Here is a 19,348-nt window from a genome sequence, read left to right as displayed (position 1 = left end):
ATATTCATAAGAGAGGAGCCAGGGTCTGATGTGTATATTGGCGGGGGTTGGGGAGGTCGGACAACCCGCGATCTCTTACTTGTCTCCTATGCTGTGTGTTAATATTCCCTGGACAACCTCTTTAAGTGTTTTTTTTTTTCTTTTGTGGTTTTTATTGTTGTGGTTTTGGAGTCCAGATCCTGACTAGAAATGACCATAACTCAAGCACGCTTAGGTCAGTCCGAACCTGCGTCTGCAGCATTAGGTTACCAGCAGCTGAGGAAGCTGGATGCAGCCCTAATGCTGAATCCAGCTTCCTCAGCCGCCGGTAATCAAATGGTTCACACTTAAAGGGGTTATGCAGCGCTACAAAAACATGGCCACTTTTCCCCCTCTCGTCTCCAGGTCAGGTGCGGTTTGCAATTAAGCTCCATTTATTTCAATGGAACTGAGTTTGAAACCCGACCCAATCTGGAGACAAGAGAGGGGGAAAAGTGGCCATGTTTTTGTAGCGCTGGATAACCCCTTTAATGCTGCGTTTACACGGAACGATAATCGCGCAAATTTGCATGATAACGATCGAATTTGAACGATAATCATACGTGCAAACGCAGCGAATGATCAAACGACGAGCGAGAAATCGTTCATTTTGATCTTTCAACAACTTCTCAAATCGTCGTTGATCGTTCGCAAAAAATTCGCAGATCGTTCCGCGTGGACAGTCGTTCGCCGATTTAACCAATGTGTGAGATAGGCTTACAAACGCAGCATTACAAAACCTGCACCCAAACTGGAGACAAGAGCGGTGCTGTCTCTGGAAGAAAGTGGCCATGTTTTTGTAGCGCTGGATAACCCCTTTAAGGCTAGATTCACACAAACCAGATCCCTTGCCTGTCATTTTCAGTGTGATTACATACTCGCAGCAGGACTGACATCCCGCTAGGAGAATGTAGGTAACAGCCCCCTTAACCCCCCGCCGGCCGGAGCACACATTACCTGCTCCACGCTCCGGCTTGCTTCTGTGGCTCCCGGCATCTGGGCATCCCGCTCAGCCAATCAGAGGCTACGGCGGGGCAGCGCACTGATTGGCTGAGCGGGACGTCCAGCTGGGAACCCCTGAAGCAAGCCGGAGCGCGGGGCAGGTACAGTATGCTCCGGCCGGCGGGGGGTTAAGGGGGCTGTCAGCTACATACTCGCAGCAGGATGTCAAGGGTCCATTTACACAGAAAGATTATCTGCCAAAGATTTGAAGCCAAAGCCAGAAACAGACTATAAACAGAGATCAGGTCATAAAGGAAAGCCTGAGATTTCTCCTCTTTTCAAATACATTCCTGGCTTTGGCTTCAAATCTTTGGCAGATAATCTTTCTGTGTAAATGGACCCTTACTGTGGATCTGCAGCATTTCTGCAGTAATGAAGGTTATTTAACCCCCTAGATGCCACAGTCACTAGTGACTGCAGCATTTAATGGTGCATTTACACAGGCAGATTTATCTGACCAATTTTGGAAGCCAAAGCCAGGAATGGACTTGAAAAGACAGGGAATCTCAGTCTTTCCTTTATGACCTGCACCCTGTTTATAGTCTGTTCCTGGCTTTGGCTTCAAAAATCTGTCAGATAAATCTCTCTGTGTAAGTCAGGTGGCAGTTGTCATGGTAGCCGGGGGCTTCAGGAGGCCCCCATAGCCGCTATATTAGAGTAACACATTACAGAACTGCCGCTCTGACATATTCGCCTGGTTTTTAAAGGGGTACTCCAGCAAAAATGTGTTTCTTTCAAATCAACTGGTGTCAGAACCTTATATAGATTTGTAATTTACTTGTATAAAAAAAAATAATCTCCAGTCTTCCAGTACTTATCAGCTGCTGTATGCTCTGCAGGAAGTGGTGTATTCTTTCCAGTGTGACACAGTGCTCTGTGCTGCCATCTCTGTCCATGTCTCAAGTATTCCATTACTTACCAGCTGTTGTATGTCCTGCAGGATGTGGTGTTTTCTTTCCACTCTGAGGTTGGGTTCATACTGAGGAATTCTCGCAGATAATGTCCGCGGGATTCCGCAGTATGTCCGCGCGCCTTTCCGCCGGCTTCATAGACACCATTCTATGGGCCGGCGTATTCCGCTATCCGCCGAAAGAACTGATATGTCACTTCTTTTGGCGTATAGCGGAATAGGCCGGCCCATAGAATGGTGTCTATGAAGGTGGCGGAAAGGCGCGCGGCCAAGCGTGCAGACATACTGTGGAATTCCGCAGAGTTCCGAGAATTCCGTAGTGTGAAGCCACCCTGACACAGTGCTCTCTGCTGCCACCTCTGTCAATGTCTCAAGTATTCCAGTACTTATCAGCTGCTGTATGTCCTGCAGGAAGTGGTGTATTCTTTCCAGTCTGACACAGTGCTCTCTGCTGCCACCTCTGTCCATGTCAGGAACTGTCCAGAGCAGGAAAGGTTTTCTATGAGGATTTGCTCCTGCTCTGGACAGTTCCTGACATGGACAGAGGTGGCAGCAGAGAGCACTGTGTCAGGGTGTCAGAATGGAAGGACATACAAGTCTTCCAGTACTTATCAGCTGCTGTATGTCCTGAAGCAAGGGAGCAGAGAGCACGGTGTCAGACTGGAAAGAATACACCACTTCCCGCAGAACATACAGCAGCTGATAAGTACTGGAACATTTAAAAAAAAAAAAAAAAAGAAGTAAATGACAAATCTCTTCTAGAAAGCCAAAAGCTAACAAGGCTTGCTTAGACTTGTAGTTGTATACAAGCTCATCTTCATCAGCAGCTACACTGAAGAAAAGTTATTCTACCCTGAGCTTTGTGCAAAGTACCACCCAGCCCCTGCCATGCCTTCCCGCCCGCCTGCCTGCCTGCCCGCCTGACAGCCAGAGGATCAATGTATAATCTATAACTGTGGTAACTTCTGTTTTGCTGGCCATGGAGGGCAGGGCTAGTGTGAGTAGTGGCTGAGAAGCAAGAACAATTAAATAACTTATGGGAGTGTGTGTGTGTGTGTGTCTTTAAATGGGCGTGGCCAGCAGGAATCTGACATCAAGAAGGAGGCGGGGCTTCTTACTCTGCCAATCTGGACACAGAGTAACAGTTTGTAAACAAGTCCTGCTAGTGATTTTGCATGCTGCTGGCGGTGCACCTAGGTGGACATGTGTTACTACTATGGGAAGGGGCAGCGCCAGGCTGGGGGGCAGCTGGTAAGTATCTCTTCTATGCAATGTTTGGGGGGCTTTTATCTAAGGGGAAGGGGGAGGGGGAGATGAAGTGGGATCTCACATCTAGTTCTGATTGTATCCTGTATTGACTATATGTAATTTCAGTATTCTGTTACGTAAACGTTCCGTCAAGTGACAACTGAGATCTTACATCCAGCTGTTTCTTAAAGGGATTGTCTGCTATTCTGAACCTGTCTTCTAATTCAGTTTTTTTCAACCTGTGGTTGTTGCGAACTACAACCCCCATCCTGCCCTGACAGCCGAAGGCTGTCAGGGCAAAATGGGGGTTGTAGTTTTGCAATGGTGGCATCATGGGGGTTGTAGTTTTGCGAGTATTGTATAATCCCGAGTTAACAGGGAGGGGTCCCCCCCTTCAGGACCCTCCTCTATTAAGATACAAAGAGCGTTTCTTCCTCCTCAGTAAGACTGGGCACATTCCTTTAGCTGATTGATTTCAATGTGATGTGTGTGTAATGCCTTATTTTCCCTGGTGGTGGCGCTGTAGGAGTATGGAACATTTAAAGGGATTGTCCAGGCTCAAAAACAGCACCTCTCCTGTCCTCGGGTTGTGTGTGTGCAGTATTGCAGCTCATTTCTATTAAAGTGAATGGAGCTGAATTGTAATACCGCCCACAACCTGAGGACAAGGGTGGCGCTGTTTTTTTTTTTTTTTTTTCTAATCCTGGATAATCCCTTTAATAATAGAATAGAATAGGAATCTGTTTTATTGTCAAATATCCATATGGACAATCCTTTTAACCAGATACGATCCTCACATCAGAGCATAAAGCGATTATGCAGGATTGGAAAAAAAAAATATATATGGCTGCTTTCTTGCAAAAACACTGCCACCTCTATCCTCAGGTGGTATGTGGTATTACAATTTGGCTGTATTCACTACAATGGAAATGAGCTGCAATACCGCACACAGACTGAGGACAAGGGTGGAGCTGTTTCTGGATGAAAGTGTGTGTGTGTATATATATAATATATATATATATATATTTATTTATTTTTTAATATTATTATTATTTTTTTTATTCTGGAAATGCCCTTTATACGGCTTATACCAAGACGGAAAAGTATAGCGGATAACTAACTGATTGGTGGGGGTCTTCTGGGATCCTTAGATTGGATGACAAGCGCTCCTAGGATTCTCTATGGGGCTCCCAGACATGGCAGAGTACTAGGTCCTCCATTCTTGGGATCCATACAGGTTGCAGCAGTCAGTGCTCTCTGCTGCCACCTCTGTCCATGTCAGGAACTGTCCAAAGCAGTGGCAAATCCCCATAGATAGACAGTTCCTGACATGGACAGAGGTGGCAGCAGAGAGCACTGTGTCAGACTGGAAAGAATCCACCACTTCCTGCAGGACATACAGCAACTGATAAGTACTGGGAAAAATTTAGATTTTTAAATAGAAGTAAATTACAAATCTATATAACTTTTTGAAACCAGTTGAAGATTTTCGCTGGACAACCCCTTTAAACCCAGTTTATAGATAGTATCCAGCTCTCTGATATAGCTCCTGATAGTCCTGCTTGGTAAAAGTAGAGTTCCCCTTTAAATATTCCACCCTGCAGTGATGTGTTTGGTTGTAATATCAGCTTCAAAACTTTCAGCCGTTTGGCGGTGACAGCATGTTTCCATTCACTGACATTACCACAGAGTTCTTTCCAGTCCGGGTGAAGCCGCCTCAGTGATGCTGACGAGAAGTCTTTGGGGGAGATTTATCAAACATGGTGTAAAGTGAAACTGGCTCAGTTGCCCCTGGCAACCAATCAGATTCCACCTTTCATTCCTCACAGACTCTTTGGAAAATGAAAGGTGGAATCTGATTGGTTGCTAGGGGCAACTGAGCCAGTTTCACTTTACACCATGTTTAATAAATCTCCCCCATAGTGTAATAGGGTTATGAAGGGGGAGATTTATCAAACATGGTGTAAAGTGACACTGGCCCAGTTGCCCCTAGCAACCAATCAGATTCCACCTTTCATTTTCCAAAGAGTCTGTGAGGAATGAAAGGTGGAATCTGATTGGTTGCTAGGGGCAACTGAGCCAGTTTCACTTTACACCAGGTTTGATATATCTCCCCAATGTTCTTAGCAGACTGACAGCGCGCACACACTTGCTTTTGTCACTGCCAGCGAAAGAGATCTCAAAAATCGTTATATTGTTCGAATTTAAACGATAATCGTTTTGTGTAATTGCAGGCAACCATCGAAAAATCGTTCGTGTGTCGTTGATCGTTGATTTAGATCTGACCCTAAAATTATCGTTTGCTGTAATTCCACATTCGTTCGCTCAAATTCCGCATTTGTTCACTAATCGGTCAGTGTAATTGCGCGTTGTTCATAGTTTTGCTGGCGTCAGGAGGAATAAACGATCATAGTAACGATCGCAATAACGTTCGTAACTAACGACTATCGTTCTGTGTAATATGGTGAACGATTTTAGGCTAACGATAAACAATCTCGTTTGCGATCGTTTATGGTTAGTCGTTAATCATTAAAAATCGCTCAGTGTAATAGGACCCTTAGAGTCAGTTTTGTAGATTAGGGTGTCATTAGGGATAATTGCAGGGACAGCGAGGGTCAGTGGTGTTAGGGTCTGTGTTCAGGGATAGATCTTGGGAAAGAGCCAGGGAAAGCTAGTTGTACAGATCAGGGTTTTCATTAGGGATATTTTAAGGGACAGTAAGGGTCAGTAGTGCTTAGAGTTTGGCCTTATACACACCTGCCATCCATGGAAGACCTGATGTTCTATTACAGGACTTACAGGGACAGCACATCTGTGAAACATGGAACGCGTGTATAATGCCTTAGGGTTGAGTGTTCAGGGATAGATGGAGGGAAAGCTAGTTTGTGTTTACTCATCATCCATCTGCTTTAATCCCTGACTATCATCTACATCAATGGTTTGTGCTATGGTTCACTCCCATCATCATTTTATCTTTGGTAAGTTCCTATTTTTGTTATTTGTTACCTGTTTGTCTAGTAGTTGTTACACAGTTCTGTCCTACTATAAGTCCTGGGAGTATCTGAGTAGTTAGGACCTGGAATAAAGTCTAGTTCTGCCATCTTGTGGCCAGCCAATGTCATTACAACTGAATGAGTGCACAGAACATGGTTTGTCCATACTCTGTTAGTGGTTGTTTATATTTGGTCACCCAGTGGTTGAGATGGGAATTGCAGCCTGTTTTTTTATCGCATGTTCTGATACTGAATTGAACTTATATTGGAAGATATTGTGAAAAGGTAAAAGTGGATGTTTCTATATGAACCAGGCAGGTGGTTTACGGGGTCTAACGGATGCCGTCTATTCTCTAGGAATGTGGGGGTGTGGCCTAAATTAAAGGGGTGGAGCTTATTCAAAAATTTTGGCCCAGCGCCACCAAATTCCATACGTCTACAAATCCCAATGTTCTTTGCAGTGTGGGAAAGAGATCGCATGGGAATAAGGAGGAAGTTCCCTGTATAAGGAAGCAGCTTTTCGCTCTTTAGTTTACATTAGGCATCTCGGTATCCTGACATAAGAGTCTTTATTATTAACAGTGAACCCATCCTCCATAGCAGATGCTGATCTGTGTCCAGCTGTTCTACTGAGCCCAGCAGTGATTGATACCCAGAGTCTGCTGAGATCTGTAGTCCTACAACAGCTGCTATGAGTGACATACATGGAGGCTGCAGCGTGGCAGCCGGCTGACGCATGCTATTTGCATTACACAATCCTTATTGTACACACTGCAGTGTTCTGGATGGGTTGCTAGCTGTGGGGGATGGACTTAAATAACCCTGAACTCTCCTAGTAGTGCCTTTAAAGGTGCGCTACCTCTAGGATCGGAGCTAGTATATGTGTACAGGAGGTTGGCTTGCAATTCTTTACATTTGACCAGGTCATACTGTGCACATGGGATCAATCTGCCTTCTTAAAGTGTTATTGTCCAATTTTTTTTTTTTTTTTGCAGAAATCAACAGTCCAGGTGATTTTAAGAAACTTTGTAATTTGATTTATTAGGCAAATATGCCATTATCTGCATTCAGAAAGACTTTCCCCAGCCCCCCCCCCCCCTCCTCTCTCTCATCCACTGCTCATTATCAGGAAATCTCGACTCTTTTACATCAGTGGGGCCCTGTGTAACCTATGGAGAGGGGGGGGAGGAGGGAGATTAGTCGCCAGCAGAGAACAAAGGATTACACAGAGGGACCTGTGCGAAAGCTGGTATTCAGAGGTCAGGTGCTGACTTCAGAGGAGATAGCCCGGGATGTAGCTGTAAGTTAACTCTTTGTTGTCCTGTCTTAGTGCCTCATCTCCCTCCACCCCTCCCCTCTCCATAAGAGAACCATGAAGACAGGGGGGAGAGCTTCAAACTGCTTTTTCATGATAAAAATGCATTTTCGGCTAATAAACCCAATTACAAAGTTTCTTAAAATTGCTTATACTATTGATTTCTGCAAAAAAAAATTTAAACAAAAGTGACACGTTAAACCTGCAAACTATACAATCCTTATCTTATTAGCTCATACCTGTCCAAGTATAAGTCCTGGTAGTATCTGAGTATTTCATACTATAAGTTAGGACCTGAGATAGGCAACTTTTATAGGTGAAGTCTAGTACTGCCATCTTCTGGCCACCTGATGTCACTGCACTAGTCAGTAAGATAAAACCGCATCTACCCCATTGTGGCGACATCGCTTAAAGGGCGATTTTTTTTTTCTTTCTTTCAGCTCAACTGTTGTAGGAAAGTTATATATAGATTTGTAATTTACTTTTATTTAAAAATCTCCAGTCTTATAGCTGCTGTATGCCCCGCAGGAAGTGGTGTATTCTTTCCAGTCTGACAGTGCTCTCTTTCCACAGCAGTAATAAATCCCCATAGAAAACCTCTACAGCTCAGGACAGTTCCTGAAACGGACAGAGGTGGCAGCAGAGAGCACTGTGTCAGACTGGAAAGAATATACCACTTCCTGTAGGACGTACAGCAGCTGATAAGTACTGGAAGACTTGAGATTTTTAAATAGAAGTAAATTACAAATCTTTCTGACAACAGTTGAAAAAAAAAAAAAGATAGATTTCCCCTTTAAGCTTGGAAGGAAAACATGATTTCATGTATGTTTCAGGCAACTTTTTCGCCCCTTTATATGGGATGCCACCTGCAGACTCGGTGCTTTAGTGGAAAACTGAAGGGATTCTGACTAAATTCCATTTTTGGGATGTGACAGAATGTTCTTTCCCAGTCCGGATTGTATTTCTCGCCTGTGAGAGTGTTCCATGGGTGAAGCGTAAACTCCAGCTACACAATGAGTCAGTGGATGATGGAGATTGGGAGCTTTATATTACACATCTGGAGAGGATTAGCAGCCAAGGGAAGTGTGTAACCTGATCTTATAAGGGTTAATATCCTGCTGACACGACCAGATAGACGTGTGTGGCATCGAAGAAGATTCTAGAATTATATAACTAATAATAATACTATTCTATAGTAAGGAATATACATGTTTTATGAATAAGGATCGATCAACCAATAGACAATGAGGTCATTAGTACATTTAAAGGGGTTGTCCAGGGTTAGAAAAATATTGCTGCCGTCTTCCAATGCCACACGTGTTCTCTGTTTGTGTGCGGTATTGCAGCTTAGTTCATCCTAGAGCAGAGATGTAATACCGCACACGACCACAGGTATGGCGCTGTAATTATGCTTTGCTAAGCCATGATAATCCCGTTTAAAGCAGCACAGAGTATTTCAGGAATATTTAGGGTGCAAAGTGCTCAGCTTACTAATACAGAGCACCAAATCTAATTCATAGCCATCTAATTGTTAATTGAGTGGAATATACTAATCAGTATGCAGAAGGCTCTTTGGCTCCCCCTAGTGGGGGCAGAATGTTATATAATTCACAATATAGAACTATATAGATATAGAACAATTGATTAAAGGGGTTGTCCAGCGAAAACTCTTTTTCTTTCAAATCAACTGATATCAGAGAGTTATATAGATTTGTAATTTACTTCCATTAAAAAAAAATCTTAAGTCTTGCCATACTTATTAGCTGCTGTATGTCATGCAGGAAATGTTTTATTTTCAGTCTGGCACAGTGCTCTCTGCTGACATCTCTGGCCGAGACAGGAACTTTGTCTCGGTTTTCTATGAATCCCCATAGAAAACCTCTCCTGCTCTGGACCGTTCCTGTCTCGGCCAGAGATGTCAGCAGAGAGCACTGTGTCAGACTGAAAATAAGACATTTCCTGCAGGATATACAGCAGCTGATAAGTATGGGAAGACTTGAGATTTTTAAATAGAAGTAAATTACAAATCTGTATAACTTTCTGACACCAGTTGATATGAAAGAGAAAGATTTTTACAGGATAACCGCTTTAATTTACCTCTTAAGGACGCATGACGTACCCCTTACGTCATGTGTCCGCAAGAGGTGTTCAGAGCGGGGCTGCGCGGCGACCCCCCTGTAAACCACCGCGATCCCGTGTGCCGCATGTAGCCCGGGACCGCGGCTATTAGCAGGCACGGTCCGATCGCCGTGCCCGCTAATAAGGTAATCAGATGCAGCTGTCAAAGTTGACAGCTGCATCCGATTACCTTCTGCAGCTCTTCCCTGGTGTCTAGTGGCGGAGATCGCTCCTACGGGACGTTGTCCCGGAGGAGCGATCTCCGCGTCTGGTGCCGGCTGGGGTCTCCACCAAGATGGCGCTGATCCCGGCTCGGCACTCGTTTGAACACAGCATCTATAGGGTTAATTGCTGGGATCCAAGTTTGGCTCAGGTCCTGACAGTTGTGGTGGATGCCCAGCTATCACAGCCAAACCCACCACGGATGGCACAGGCACAGCTTTTGCGCCTGTTTCAACCACGGATGTCATTGTACAGTTACATCCACAATCCTAAACTGTGTATTGTGACTGTCACAGCCCCGCGCTGAGTCCGATCGACTTCCGTAGCTATGACATTGGAGACCTCTGTGAGCTTCACAGAGCCCCGATGGTGAACAGAGGGAGATTTCCCCCTCTGTTTGCCCTATAGATGCTGCGGCCGCACTGACCACATCATCAATAGGGTTAACCGCTGGGATCTGAGCATGGCTCAGGTCCCGGCAGTTGCCCAGCTATCACTTGCAGCTGGACCTGTAACAGATGGCACAGACACAGCTTCTTTCACGGATGTACAGTTGTATCAGAAGTCCTAAACGAGTTAAACACAAAAAAAACCCCAGAAACCACGGCTTAATTTTGCCACCGTGACTCGAAAGAAAAGTCATGGGTTTCTGCGCCAGTGTTCTGTGAAGAGAAACCACACAATACAATTCTTGTGCAGGAAGCTGGAAACCATTGTAGATGGCAGTGCCAGCTCTTTGTACTTATGTTGGCAGCACATATTTTCCTCCTTGGTTCTCACAAACAATTGTAACATTCTATGTTCATAGTGGCAGCTGCTTGTTCTAGTTACATGGTGCCCGCCGTGCCACCGCCCCAGAGAACACATGGCAGTGGTCGGCTGGGGACCTCTCTGTGACTGAGGCAGCAGTCAGCCATGGGTGAGCAGAATGTTATGTGGTTACAGACATACTTCCGACACTTCCCACAAACACGTCTTTATCTGCTGCATCGGAGAACATGATGTTCTTTCCCAAGTCCTATTATCATAGGGGGGTGAAAACGGTTAGTAAGCGAACGTCTGGGGGGGAGGGCACCATAACAAAGCAGCTCAATACTCCCTCCCTTTACCTTCTGTTAGTCATCACAAAAGGCTGAAGTTTGTACTCCAGAGCTGCTCTTCCTATCACAGTTGTGAAAAGGAACTTATCCTTTTTTGATTCAGCTCAAAACCACCGGCACTGTGCCCTCCGCACCTAACCAGGAAGTGAGAGGGGGCACAGCGATGCCAATCTAAATTATCAGCAGGTGGACAAAGCCCTTTAAATGACTACCCAATGAGAGAGCATTCCTAATCATAAGGCCCCCATGCATGTCCGACATGTGTTGGTCAAACAATGATGATATTGGCACGACCAGACAATTATCTAGTGTACATTGAGACTTCCCCACACCTTCACGATAGATGACGTCAGAGGAGATGTTGTATTTCTGCTGCTCAATCCTTTTGTTCTTCGTTGGAGTCGGGTACTATAGTGTCTCATCGTCATCCTCCATTGAGAAGACATGAATGGTCGGGCAAGTGTTGCTTGCTAACAGTGCAGCTCTTCTACATTGGGGCATTTGATATAGAGTGTGATACCTGGATACTTGGTGGATAGAGTGTGATCCCCAGAGACTTGGTGGAAAGAGTGTGATCCCTGAAAACTTGTTGGATAGAGTGTGATCCCTGGAGACTTGGTGGATAGAGTGTGATCCCTGGAGACTTGGTGGATAGAGTCTGATCCCTGGAGACTTGGTGGATAAAGTGTTATCCCTTGGATCCCTGAAGACTTGGTGGATAGTATCTGATCGGTAATCCCTTGATGGATAGAGTCTGATCCCTGGAGACTTGGTGGATAGTGTTTGATCGGTGGTTCCTTTAGTGGATCCCTGGAGACTTAGTGGACCCTGGAGACTTGGTAAATAGTGTCTGATCGGTGTTCCCTTGGTGGATAGAGTCTAATCCCTGGAGACTTGGTGGATCCCTGGAAACTTGGTGGATAGTGCCTAATCGGTATTCCCTTGATGGATAGAGTCTGATCCCTGGAGACTTAGTGGGTAGTGTCTGATCGGTGGTTCCTTTAGTGGATCCCTGGAGACTTGGTGGAGAGTGTCTCATCGGTGTTCCCTTGGTGAATAGAGTCTAATCCCTGGAGACTTGGTGGATCCTGCGAGACTTTGTGGATAGTGTCTGATTGGTGTTCCCTTGGTGGATAGAGTCTGATCCCTGGAGAATTGGTGGAATATGGAGACTTGGTGGATAGTGTCTGATCGGTGTTCCCTTGGTGGATGGAGTCTGATCCCTGGAGACTCGGTGGATGGAGTCTGATCCCTGGAGACTTGGTGGATAGAGTCTGATCCCTGGAGACTTGGTGGATAGAGTCTGATCCCTGGAGACTTGGTGGATAGAGTCTGATCCCTGGAGACTTGGTGGATAGAGTCTGATCCCTGGAGACTTGGTGCATAGAGTCTGATCCCTGGAGGCTTGGTGGATCCCTGGAGACTTGGTGGATAGTGTCTGATCGGTGTTTCCTTGGTGCATAGCATCTGATCCCTGGAGACTTGGTGGATATTGTCTGATTGGTGTTCACTTGGTGGATAGAGTCTGATCCCTGGAGACTTGGTGGATACTGTTTAATCGGTGGTTCCTTTAGCTGATCCCAGGAGACTTGGTGGACCCTGGAGACTTGGTGGAAAGTGTCTGATTGGTGTTCCCTTAATGGATAGAGTCTGATCCCTGGAGACTTGGTGGAATATGGAGACTTGGTGGATAGTGTCTGATTGGTGTTCCCTTGGTGGATAGAGTCTGATCCCTGGACACTTGGTGGATAGTGTCTGATCGGTGGTTCCTTTGGTGGATCCCTGGAGACATTGTATAGTTGGATCGTAACTCCTGAGAAGATTTTCTGGGGCCCTTAGAGAGAGGGGGCCTAGCTCTAGTCGGTTCCATTCTCTTTGCAAAAGGGTCTTGAGACACTGTATCGAACGCCCCAATGTAGAGGAGCTGCACTGTTAGTAAGCGACAAGGTGGGGAAGATGCCCAAGGGTAATTGAAAGGGTTCAGAGGGGAAAACAAGACACCAAGCTCTTCTTCTCCATATAGCAGGACCATATACCTTTATAGGGAGCCCGTCTCTTCTATATACACTAATGGTCTATGATACTTGCATCACAGTTTCGAGATCTTATTGAGTAATTTCAGGCGGCAACATCTATGAAGGGGTAATAAGTACAATCCCAGAAATAAGATCAGAATTGAGGTTGAGATGTCTTAGAGGTGACCTAATAACTGTGTCTGAATATATCAGGGGGCAGTACAGAGATCTCTCCTAGGATTTAGAGCCATATTACACGGCCCGACCTGCTAGATTGGTGCTTCTTTACTGAGCAATTACACGGCTTGATTATCATGCAGCAAGGGCTGTTTATATATATATATATATATATATATATATATATTATATTATAGTTAGGGATGTCCGTGCAGCCCTTGCTTTAGTGAAGTTCATACATTACCTCTCCATGCTCCCCGGTGTTCTCTTTCCTACTGTCCGCAGCCTTCGGTGGAACTTCTGGTGTGACAGGCCACTCAGCCAATCACTGGCCACGACAGTCCTGTCCTGGCCAGTGATTGGATGAGCAGCCTGTCACTTCATAGACCGCCTTTGAAGACACACTGGGAAGTGTAGAGGGGCAACGTATATTCAGTACTTTTTTACTTTCTTTACACAGTCATCAGCTGACGGCCACACCACTATTACACGTAGCGATGAGCGTCCGGTGGCCGATGATTTAAGCCATGACCTAGAGACACAGTCAGCCGATGAGCGTTGTCTTTATTACACGGAGCGAAAATCTGCCGAATCAGCCTGATTCAGCAGATTATCGCTCTCTGTGTAATAGGGCCCATAGTTATATTTAGGGATGTACTAATAACAAGAGACATCATCTATGTCTAAAGGAACCAAACATAGACGGGGGATTCTTTACTGTTAGAGCATTGAGACTATGGGACCCTGTGCATGAATAAGTTGTCTTGAGACCTAGATGATTTTTTGGAGTGGTTAATATTATAGTTTACAGCCACCAGATTTGGCGTCAGAAATAAAATTTCCCCTAAAAAGTGGAGAATTAGCTTCTAACTCGTGGTTTTTTTTTTTTGCCTTTTTCTGGATCAACGCTGCAGCATAATAGACTGAACATGATAATTTCTCGTCTTTTCCGGTCTTTACTGTGTTAATAGGGTAAGAGGGTTTCTGTTTTTCTTTTTTTTGACAGTAAATAATGCTGCACCCCGAGCAGATGCCGAAACTGTACCAGACCAGGATGTGGTCTCGGGGATGGGGGGGGGGGGGGGGGGGGGGGATGGTTGTTTTTTTTTTTTTTTTTTTTTTTTTAAAGGTCTGAAAAGGAAATAGTGACTTGTGTATAGCAATGTGCACAGTAATATATGCACATGTATTTGTGTGTGTTTAGTGGCAGGACACGTGCCTGTATTTTGAACATTGTTACAGGAAGGAAGAAGAGAACATTTTACCACCTTTCTGATTAACCCCTAATGTTATGACACCTGCTCCAATGGCTCCTTCCAACACTCCTATTCACAGGAAAAAAATGTGGCCTCCTTAAGAGCGCCCCTAATGTTCCCTAACAGATCCAGTGCCAGGCATATTTTCCTTGTCCCAGGGCCAGATTATTGGAAGGCCCAAGGGACACAAGCCTTGGGGTCACCACCTGCTGCTTTCCTACTTGACCATTCATTTGTGTGATCCAGCTAAAAAAGGGGACCACACATGTTTTGAAGATTAAGGAAGTCTCTGGCTCGGGTGTCTCCGTAGGCCCCATGGACTTCAGTGGTGATGGCCACATGTATTTGTAGCCACCTCTACTAGGATGAGTCTAGGTCTCGGACTTCAACTTCAGCCAAGTCCTAAAGCGGCCCATACGCATATTTATGTCCCCCATTCATATTAATGTCCTGTCCGTGTGGATAATATCTGATTCCTTTAAACTTGACAGATAATATCCAGTCTGTGGAAACCCACTGGTCATTGGAGACTTGATGGATAGTGTCTTATCCCTGGAGACTTTGTGGATAGTGTCTTATCCCTGGAGACTTTGTGGATAGTGTCTTATCCCTGGAGACTTTGTGGATAGTGTCTTATCCCTGGAGACTTTGTGGATAGTGTCTTATCCCTGGAGACTTTGTGGATAGTGTCTTATCCCTGGAGACTTTGTGGATAGTGTCTTATCCCTGGAGACTTGGTGGATAGTGTCTTATCCCTGGAGACTTGGTGGATAGTGTCTTATCCCTGGAGACTTGGTGGATAGTGTCTGGTCACTGGAGACTTGGTGGATAGAATGTGATCCCTGGAGACTTGGTGGATAGAGTATGATCCCTGGAGACTTGGTGGATAGTATCTGGTCCCTGGAGACTTTGTGGCTAGTATCTGGTCCCTGGAGACTTGGTGGCTAGTATCTGGTCCCTGGAGACTTGGTAGATAGTGCCTGATCCCTGTAGACTTGGTAGATAGTGCCTATTCCTTGGAGATTTGGTGGATAGTATTTGGTTCTAGGAGACTTGGTTAATAGTGCCTGATCCCTGGAGACTTGGTTGATAGTGCCTGATCCCTAGAGACACGGTTCATGGTGTCCGGTCCCTGGAGACACAGTTCATGGTGTTCAGTCCCTGGAGACACAGTGGATAGTGTTTAGTCCCTGGAGACAGAGTGGGTGGTGCCCGGTCCCCGGAGACACGGTGGATGGTGTTTAGTCCCTGGAGACCCAGTAAATATTGTCTTAGGCTGGGTTCACACTGCGTTTTCAGCATCCGTTTAACGGATCCGTTTTTTTTAACGTCCAGAAAAATAGGGTCAGCAACGTTTTTTGGTCCGTTTTGGTCCGCCAAAAAAAACGGATCCGTTTTTTTTTATAATGGAAGTCAATGGAAAAACGGATGCACACAAATGAATCCGTTTTTTGCAATCCGTTTTTCATGCGTTTTTTGCAAAAAACGGATGCGTTAAACGGATGCTGAAAACGCAGTGTGAACCTAGCCTTATCTCTTGAGACACGATGGATACTTTCTGGTTTCTGGAGAGATGGTAAATTGTCCCTGGTCTCTGGAGACACTGTGGATAGTGTCTGGTCTCTAGAGAGGTGGTGGATAATGTCCAGTCCCTCGACACACAGTGGATAGTGTCTGATCCCTCGAGACATGGTGGCTATTGTCCAGTCTCTGGAAACATGGTGGATAGTGTCCATTCCCACTCTTTGCATACCCATTGACTAACATTCGGTTACTTTAGACCCATTGTCAATGATCTAATCCCCGGTAATACAATATTTGACAAAATTTTGGAACCAAACTTTCAGTAGTTTGAAACCACAGTCCTGCCCCCATAGTCGTGAAAGTAAGAGGTGTCTCCTATATGTATCACTGTGGCCACTTTCAGGCCTTGAAGGACAATTCCCTCCGAGCCTTCACACGTTCAGTTCCGTCTAGACACGTCCTTGCCGATGCTGTGTGATCTAGGCAAGCTCTGTTCTGCTCAGGCATGTTTGGGCGACGGCGGCATAATCCAGACATGTTGCTTTCTGCCTAGGCATGTTTGGGCAAATGCAGTGAGAATCAGACACGCTCGGCCCTGTTTCAACGTGTCTGGGCACATGCTAGGTAATCTAGACATGTTCACGTCTGCTTAGACGGATCCAGGCAAGTGTTGTGTTGCCCTGATCTGTTCCATTCTGCTAAGACTTGTTTGGGCAAATGCTTGGTATTCTGGATATGTTCAGTCTTGTATAAACGTGCCCAAGTGTTTCCTTGTCTGCCTCAGCCTATACTGTACTGCAGCCCTGCAGTTCCCGACACAGCCACTGGTGGCAGCTGTGTCACCTCTTAGTACCGACACTTAAAAACTTTTTTAAAAAATTAAATTTTTTCTAATAAACTTGTATTACATATATATATGTACAGGTTATATAACTTTATTATTATTATTATTTTTTATTTCTTTATTCTCCAGAATACCCCTTTAATAAACAGCTATTTTGGCACTGATAGCATTTTGCATCGCAGTACATTGTATTTTGATTACGGAGCCTTGTAAAGTACACATCAATAATGCAGAGCGCTCAAGCTGAACGGCAACCACGAGATCACATTGATAATAATCTGCGGAGATGGCAATGTGTTGCTTAGGGTGCCCTCTAGTGGCAAAACTAGATATGACAATTATTATTATTAAAGACGTTCAGCTTTTTTTTTTGCCATTTTTATGTACAAACAGGTCTGTCCTGTTACAGCGCTCCCATGTAGAATTCATCTAACCATTCTTGTTGTTTAGGATGATGAACGGCTTCATGGTAACCTTCCTTGTGATATAGTTTTTTGAGACCATCCCTAGAATTCTAGGGTGGTAAAGGAGTTCACAAGATACTTCTATATGTTCGATATGTTCTAGAGTAGTGAAAGATATCCCTGGTGGACTGTGGGGTTGATGTTTATATCCTGGATGGGGTAGTAAGTTAGTAAATAGATTGTAGGTAACTTCCCTGATCCTCCAGAGTAGTGAATAGAGACTTTTGAAGGACTTAAAGGGGTATTCCACTCAAACATAACATTTCATATGTTGCTGCCCATGGTGAGACTAACAATTCCTTTTATACTTGTTATTATGTATTTAGTCTCCTTCCCCCAGTTCTCAGCTGCTGCTTTCTGCTGAAGACACAAAAAACTGTATGTGAGCTTTTCTCTCTGTCTCCCCCCCTGCTCCCCCCTCCCTTCTGAGACAGCTGATGTAAACAAGTCCCTGGCAGGTTTTATCTGCAACATTGTAGCTTCTTTGTAATGCTGGATTGATGAATCACAGTGAGTTCATTAGCAACTTTACCTCAGATTAATGCTGCGTTTACACGTAACGATTATCGGGAAAATTTAACGATCGAATTTTAAACGACAATCGTACGTGTAAACACAGCGAACGATCAAACGACGAACGAGAAATCATTCATTTTGATCTTACAACATGTTCTCAAATCGTCGTTCGCAAAAGATTCACAGATCGTTCCGTGTAAACAGTCGTTCGCCGATTTAACCTATGTGTGAGATAGGCTTAAGCGATCGCAAAACGATCGCAAAACGAATTTTCTGTACGATATATAGTACCGTCTAAACGCTGATCAATATGAAAAAAAATCGCTACTTCGACATCGTTAAGTGTACGATCGGGCCAATTATCGTTTCGTGTAAACGCAGCATAACGCTTCATGCATAAGTAAGACGATACAGTGTTGCAGATAAAGCCTGACAGGAACTTGTTTACATAAGCTGTCTCAGAAGGGAGGGGGGAGACAGAGAGAAAAGCTCACACACAGATTTTTGTGTTTTCAGCAGAAAGCAGCAGCTCAAAACCTGAGGGAAGGAGACTGAATAGATAATAACAAGTATGAGATGAATTGTTAGTCTCACCATGGGCAGCAACATATCAAAAGTTATGTTTGAGTGGAATACCCCTTTAACTAGCTGGCACTGTGCTGAACTTAGTACACTACTATAGATGGCATATGGACTGTGTTTGTAAGGAAAGGAAAGAAGCAACAGGATCACAGCTAGAAAAGGGTTACACTAAGCATTGAGCTGCTACTATTGCTACTACTGACACTAAGCTGGTGTCAGAGGGGAAGATTATAATATAGCACAGTGGTAATACAGCAAAATAGACACTGATGTATAAACAAAGTTGCAGCTGCCCTGGAGGGAGCCTTGAATTGCCTTGCAGGAACAATTGGGGTCATCCTCAGCAGGCTGACAAGTTCAGCCTGAAAGTACACAGACCAGGCATTCTCATAGTATAAATATGTCCCAATCCCTTTTCCTGTGTTCTGTCCTGATCTAGCTGTTACTAGAGACAGGTTACCCCTGACGTCAGACAGTGCTCAGAATATTGAAGAGGAGTGTGACACCTAGTGGCCAAGAGTTTAGAGCTGTATTTCTAGGTTAAGGAGTCATTTTTTGCTAAATGAAGTTATTAAATTGCAAATATGTTAGGAAGCCTGTAGGCTATCATATGGAGGCAAGTTGCTTAAAAACAACCGTGCCCACTTAAGAGGGTACACCAGAGAATTGTTTTAAATTTTCAAATCAACTGGTGTCAGAAAGTTATACAGATTTGTCAATGACTTCTATTTAAAAAAAAAAAAAAAAGGGAGATCCTGTAAGTCACTAAACCTATAAGTAACCTATATACTATTGCTATCAAGTATAGAGTAAATGTAGCCATGCTGGCTTGTCACTAGATGGCAGAACTTGATTCAATCACCTTTCCTGGGTCTTAACTAAGACTCCCAGTACTCACATACCCTCAGGACTTAATGTAGAGCTGAATAGTGTGACAACTAGACATACAAAATATTGATCAATACTAGAAATACCCATCTGTACACTTGTCGTATGCTGCGGTAGCTATGCGTTTTTGTGCATAGCTGCAGGTGTGAGAAAGAA

General features: G+C 44.6%; 1 protein-coding gene and 1 long non-coding RNA gene across 3 annotated transcripts in view; one reads left to right on the top strand and one right to left on the bottom strand.

Moving 5' to 3' along the window:
- The window catches only part of PARP11 (poly(ADP-ribose) polymerase family member 11), a 49,593-nt gene that overhangs the window by 22,202 nt on the left and 8,043 nt on the right, over nt 1-19,348 (bottom strand). Inside the window, exon 1 of one of the 2 annotated variants that reach the window (XM_069968447.1) lies at nt 4,863-4,928. The exons of the other annotated variant lie outside the window; for it this stretch is intronic. The gene's annotated coding sequence lies outside the window, so the exon portion shown is untranslated. Of the gene's footprint in view, nt 1-4,862; nt 4,929-19,348 lie in introns of those variants that run through there. 2 annotated transcript variants of the gene reach the window in all.
- The window catches only part of LOC138789720 (uncharacterized), a 143,260-nt gene continuing 127,003 nt past the window's right edge, over nt 3,092-19,348 (top strand). Inside the window, exon 1 of the long non-coding RNA XR_011362775.1 lies at nt 3,092-3,181. This is a non-coding gene — a long non-coding RNA (uncharacterized lncRNA). The remainder of the gene's footprint in view (nt 3,182-19,348) is intronic.

Source organism: Dendropsophus ebraccatus, chromosome 1 (assembly GCF_027789765.1).
Source record: "Dendropsophus ebraccatus isolate aDenEbr1 chromosome 1, aDenEbr1.pat, whole genome shotgun sequence".
NCBI classification, from domain to species: domain Eukaryota; kingdom Metazoa; phylum Chordata; class Amphibia; order Anura; family Hylidae; genus Dendropsophus; species Dendropsophus ebraccatus.
This window is presented reverse-complemented; position numbering and strand designations above follow the sequence as displayed.